We start from the raw sequence: 6,563 nt of genomic DNA on the forward strand, positions 1-6,563 counted from the left end.
TCTTTTCTTTCCTTGAAAAATATTTATCTAATTTCATGAAGGGAAGAAGGTGACAAGAATTAGATATTTGGCAATATCTGTTATTGGACCAGGACCTTGGCCTCATGGTATGAAAAAGATCCAGGTATTTGTAACTCAAAACACCTTGTATTTTCAAAAGTAATTACCATTACTATAAAATTCTGTCTAAAAATTCAATACTGAACACTGATTCATGTATTCCTCTGTGTATTTTTGTGATAAAGACATTTTCCTGATGGAAGATGTGGGTTTTGCTTCTTGGGACTAAGGTGGTCTCTGTGTACATGAAAGGTACACTAGTCTACATAGCAGTTGATATTTGAAAACATTATTCTTTTACATGATTTTTATTATTTTATACTTTTGTCTCAATTTTTATAGTTATTCATGTTTGGTGAATGATTCTCTTTCTAGGCCAATGTAATAGAGGAGGGGACTAGAAACAGAAGATCAGTATTACAAAAATCTGAGATCACTTGGGCGTGCTTAATAAGTATTATCTTTTATTTTTATGACCGTGAACAGGTGTGGAAACTGTGAAGCTATTTCATTTTTAAGATACCAGGAAATAGACTAATGCACAAATTTATTGCCATGAAAAACAAAAGTAATTGGGAACTACAATTTTACCTTAAAGTAGGTGTCAGTGTGATATCAGGAAAATGGCAAAGTAGGCAGCTTCCACCTTTGGTCCTCCAACAGAAACACTGAAAACAGACATGGTCAGGATCAACTGTGTTAGAACTGCGGAAAATGATAAAATTCTATAGCCATGACAAAAATGCTGAGCCAAAAAAAAAAAAAATAAATAAAAGCAACTTATACATAAAAGGGAAGTTTGTGTCGTAATTTTGCTTGTCCTTGCTTCCCTCCCAGCTTAGAAGTAGTCTTAAAGAAAATAGCACATGAATCCAGAGAGGCACCCGGGCCCCTCATTCTGGAAGTAGCAGAGTAAAGTCTGTTTGCAAAGTATTGTGTATGTCTGCTCAAACTTTTCTGGGACTACCTGAGTTCTAATGCAGGCACTTGTCTTTTTTTTACCTAAACCTGATACTCATCTGGGCTGGAAAAACTGTGGGCATTGCTGGAAAATGTTGTAGGGTGGAAGAGGAACATGGTTACCCACGGTGAAAGAGTATGGTTCACACACACAAAAGAATACCCTAAAGCTAGGGAAGAACGGCCTGGGAGAGTGTCTTAGGGAAATTAAAACATTGGGAATTACCCGTGTATGCAGGAGAATTCAGAAAGGCACGTGCATGCACAGGGCAAAGCACATGCTCAGAAAAGACTATTGCTCCTCAGGCTGATTCCCTACACAAAAGGTAAGCCTAGTTGAGTTAGAAGGAGAGTCCCAGTGCAGAGAAAAACTACAAAGATTTGGAGATATTTTTATTCAGTTTTTTCTTGTATCTTTCCTTTTTTTTTTGGCTCCTAGCATTCAAGCAAATCTCTGCCAAAATGCTAGCTGAACACAAGCTAATAAATAAAGTCTTCTGTGACTACACATGGCAAGGAGCGCAGTCTCTGCAAGAATAATTGGGAAAGAGTTACTAAACAGTGGTAAACTATAGACTTCATCAGTCAATGAAACAGATAGCAATGGATAAGGAGGAGAATTTGACTTCCATAGTTACCATATTATATTATTTAAATGCCCAGTTTAAAAATAAAACCACAAAGTATACCAAGAAACAGGGGAGTATGATCCACTCAAGGAATAAAATAAATTACTCAAAGTTGTGCCTGAGGAAGCCTAGGCATTGGACTTACTAGACAAAGACTTTGAAACAATTATCTTTTAAAAGTATTTATTTTTAGAAATATGGAATGCTTTATGAATTTGTACATCATCCTTGTGCAGGGGCATTACTAATCTTCTTTGGATTTTGGCAATTAAAATAATGATCTTTTAATAAAGTTTTCTTTTCATTGTAGTATAATGTATAATTCACAACTGAAAATTTGTCATGTTGGGCCATTTTCGGTGTACAATTTTGTGATGTTAGTTATATTCACATGGTTATGCAACTATAACTGCTATTTCCAGTGATTTTTTTCATCACCTCAAAAACTCTGTACCCCATAAGCAATAACTTCCTATTTTCATCTCCTCAAGCCATAGAAATCTATAAACTATTTTCTATACATATCAATTTAACTGTTCTAGAGACTTCCTATAAGTGAATTGCACGATATATCATTTTGTATCTGGTTTATTTGACTTAGCATAATGTTTTTAAGGTTTATCCATATAACAGTATCAGAAATTCTGTTCTTTTTTATGGCCAAATAATATTTCATTTTGTGTATGTGCCTCATTTTGTTGATTTGTTTATCCGTCGATGTACTCTTGGATTATTTGCACTTTTTGGCTACTGGGAACAGTGCTATAACAAGCATTGGCATCTAGGCATTGTTTGAGTTCTTCTTTTCAATTATTTTGGGTATATACTTAGGCTGGGGAACATTTCTATTTTATGTTCAGCTTTTTGAGGAACTGCCAAATTGTTTTATATGGTAACTGTCCTATTTTGTATTTGTATTAGGATTCCCGTTTAGCTATATTCTCACCAACACTGTTATTTCTTCCTTCTCTTTTTTATTTAGTGTAGCCTACCTAGCAGCCATGAGGTGATACCTCTTTGTAGTTCTAATTTGTGTACCCCTAATGAGCTATGACTTTGAGCATCTTTTCATGTGCTGATTGGCCATTTGCATACATTCTTTGGAGAAATGCTTATTCAAGTCTATCACTGTTTTTTAATTAGATTGTTTTGTCTTTTTATTGTTGAATTTAAAACAGCTACCTTAAGTAGCACAAAAAGCTGAAGGTAATCAGGAAAGTAATATATGAATGGAAGAGGAATATGAATAAAAGGTAAAAGTTATTAAAAAGAAACAAATAGAAATTCTAGGCCTAAAAAGTACAATCATGAAATTAAAAATCCTGTAGAGGTATTCAAAATATTTCAGCAAGCAGAAAATAGAATCAGCAAACTTAGATGTAGAAAAATTTCGATTATCTGGTGTAAAGAGCAGAAAGAAAGAAAGAAGGAATGAAAGGAAATAGAGCATACTGGACCCACGGGGCTCCATCAAATAGACTAACATATGTATAATGAACATCCAGATGAAGAAGACAAAGAATAAAACCAAGAAAGAATATTTGGATAAATAATGTTCCCAAATTTCCCCAATATTATGAAAAGAATCTACAAATCCAAGAAAATCAAGAACCTATAAAGAAAATGACCACAAAGAGGTTCACACCAAGACACATTATAATCAAACTGGTGAATGCCCAAGACAGTTTTTTCTTAATCACTACTTTGACATGGATTGGTTAAGAACAAGGACAATTGCTTACATAATCACAATACTATTATGAGGCCTAAGGAAAAGAACGATAATTCCATATCATATATTCATATTCCAATTTCTCTGATTGTCATAAAAATGTTTCTAAAACCCTAACTAAACTAATCAACTAAAATGATATAATCACTTGAGGGAAAAATTATTTCAAAGAACCTTTGAAAAGAATATTTTTATTCTTCTAAGTATATCTTATTTGGATGCATTCAAAGGGAAAACATCCTAAATATAAACCCTAAACATCACTCATATTTATTTTTTGGGGGGGATTATTTTTATTTTATTTTACTTATTTCTGTAGATTTAGGGGGAAATTATTTTTTGTGGCATGAATGAATTGTATAGTGGTAAAAACTGGGCATTTAGCATGCTTGTCACCCAAATAATGTACATTGTACCAAATAGATAATTTTTTTCTTTTTTTGGCAGTTTTTGGCCAGGCCTGGGGCTGGCGCCCTACTCCTTCGAGCCACAGGTGCCACCCACTAAATAGGTAATTTTTTATCCCTCCTTAAGCCCCCCAAAGATGGGTTACCAACATTGGTGATTAGATAAATGCAAATTAAAACTACAATTATATACCCCTTACTCTCCAGTAGAGAAGCTAAAATGAAAAGGATTAAAAACAATCACATTTGGGAAAATGAAAAGTGGTTGGAATATTCATCGTTGCTTTTGATAGTAGAAAATGGATAAAATACCTTTGGAGAACTTTCTGGTTCTTTCTTATAATGTTAAACATATACTTACCTACAACCAGTGACTTGACTCTTAAATTTTCACTCAAGGAAAATGTCACAAAATTGTATAAAAATGTTTACAGTGGCATTACCTATAATTGCATAAATTGCAAATAATCTAAATTTCAATAACAGGAGGATGATAAAGCAAACTGTGATAAAATCATACAGTAGAACACATGATAATGAATATACTGATGTCAAGTGCAGTAAGACAGACAAACTGCGGAAATATCATGCTGAACGACAAGACACGATAGAGAGTTCATCCCTTGTGAATTGACTTATATGACATTCAAACACTAGCAAAACTAATCTATGGTGAGAGAAGATGCTTTGGGTGAGGAAAAGCTGAGAGGGAATCTACTCTAAAGAAACAGTGATGCAAATGTTCTGTGTATTGATTGTGGTAGTGGACAAAAATCATATATATTTATGATATATTTTATGTTTTATCACTTCTACATCAATAATACATATTTTCATATGCATATATTTGTCAACTCATCAAATTATACACTTATGATCTATTGTGAGTCATTTAAAAATTAAGAGGCAAAGAGTCAAAAACATATCAAATGTGCACAATTACCCACACAAATACAGTTGACTAAGTACAGTTTTTATGCTTTATTTGAAAGCCTAGACACATGATTTAGTGGAGACAATAGAAAGCGAGTTATGAAACGCATTTTGGTTTGTGTTTTTGAGCAAAGTACTTGGCCTGTCTGAGCTCAGATTCTACCAACACTAGAATAAATAAAATACTATTTTATTCATTTAATTTTTGTGATTTTAAAATAAGTTGCCAGGAAGCCTTGAACATAGGAGTTATTCATAAAGTACTTGTTTGACAAATGCATGTATGTATGTGCATACATATGTATGGATGGAATAATAGATGGAATAATTGTTCTTAATTTTAATGGCTACAACCTATCTCTAACTATCTCTGTTAGCTCTCTAACACATCATTTTGCAGCAAAATTTACTATGACAATGTACTATTCTTATTTGTTGCCCAGCATGGTACTGAGCATGTAGGTGATAGCAAAAAAAATTTGTTGAATGAATAAATGGTTATCAGCAAATTTTGATGAAATGTGTAGTATGTTGGAATTTTAAGTTAAACATAGGGACAGATTATTACTGGAGTGTGTATAATATATGTGACAGTTGAAATGATTTATGCTATTATATTTAGGAGAAGTCATTAATAAGTTAATGTACTATATGACTCTCAGACAAGCATGAAAAATATACATATTAATTAATATTTTTAATAGTTGAAAAAGTCAGATTTTTATAATCTGTAATCATTAAATGGAGAAAAACCCTTAATAAATCAGAAATAATAAAACACTGTATTTCAGACTTTGAACTTTGAAAATCATAGGAGAATCCATGTGGTGGCTATGACCTTAATGGGTAGGAGAGGCCATAGCAGTGGCCACAGATAATGATTTATTAAAAACTCTTCCTTGCATTAGAAGATCCATCCTTTGTTCAGATGGTCACACAGTAAGACAACTTGATCTTTTTTGCATGATTTAAGAACCTGGCTACTGCAATTTTTTGGTTCAAATAGCCATGTTAAGTAAGAGAAATTCTCATTCTAAAAGTGTGGAGTAAACTAAACTTGTTCAAGTAATGGAAATGATACTTGCTTGGAAATTTAAGTTGATTTCAAAATATATATGGTTATATAAAGTACTTAAATACCAATCAGATAAGAAGATACAGAAGAACAGACAGAAATGAGGATGAAATGAGAGAAACAAGCAGAGAGAAAAAGTGGAAGGACACTTTTTTTCTCTACTTTTAATTTGCTAAGGAGTGGGAAACACTTAGAAATGAACGTAAATAATCATAATTGTACTCTGGGCATGTCCTTGTAAAGTACAAGCTGGGTCACTCAGTTATCCTTAAATAAGAATTAGATATTGAATACCTGAGCAGTAATTTAATATTCCAAGGGTGTTCTTGACACCATACATTAATACATTTTTAATGAAATGATTAGAGAAATAGACTTTTTAAAAAATATTTTCAGATAAGTATGAGGGTACAAGCATTAGATTACAACGTTTGCATTTGTTAGATAAAGTCTCTTATAGTTGTGTCCTACACCCAGGAGGTGTGCCATATATCCTTAAATTGTGCCCATGAGGTGGGAGCTCACCAACCCTCTTCCCTTTTTCCCTCTTCCCCTAACTTGAATTGAGTTTTTCTCTTGTGTGGGCATGTATTATTTAGTCTGCTGGCTTCTTATTAGTATTAATATTAAGTAACTTGGATACTTGTTTTTTCATTTTTATAAAACGTTACTAAGAAGAATGTGCTTTAGCTTCTTCTAGGTTAATACATAAGATGTAAAATCTCCCTCTTTTCATGGCTGAACAGTATTCTATGGTATTCAAATAC

At 32.9% G+C, this 6,563-nt stretch overlaps 1 non-coding gene across 1 annotated transcript; it reads right to left on the reverse strand.

Moving 5' to 3' along the window:
• Positions 1 to 1,840: 1,840 nt before the first annotated feature.
• Positions 1,841 to 1,944, reverse strand: LOC111723188. Its single transcript, XR_002771784.1, has one exon. It is a non-coding gene; the product is annotated as a U6 spliceosomal RNA (small nuclear RNA).
• Between the last annotated feature and the right edge of the window lie 4,619 nt (positions 1,945 to 6,563).

This window comes from Otolemur garnettii, unplaced genomic scaffold, assembly GCF_000181295.1.
Source record: "Otolemur garnettii isolate 467f Iridium unplaced genomic scaffold, OtoGar3 scaffold00008, whole genome shotgun sequence".
Taxonomy (NCBI): domain Eukaryota; kingdom Metazoa; phylum Chordata; class Mammalia; order Primates; family Galagidae; genus Otolemur; species Otolemur garnettii.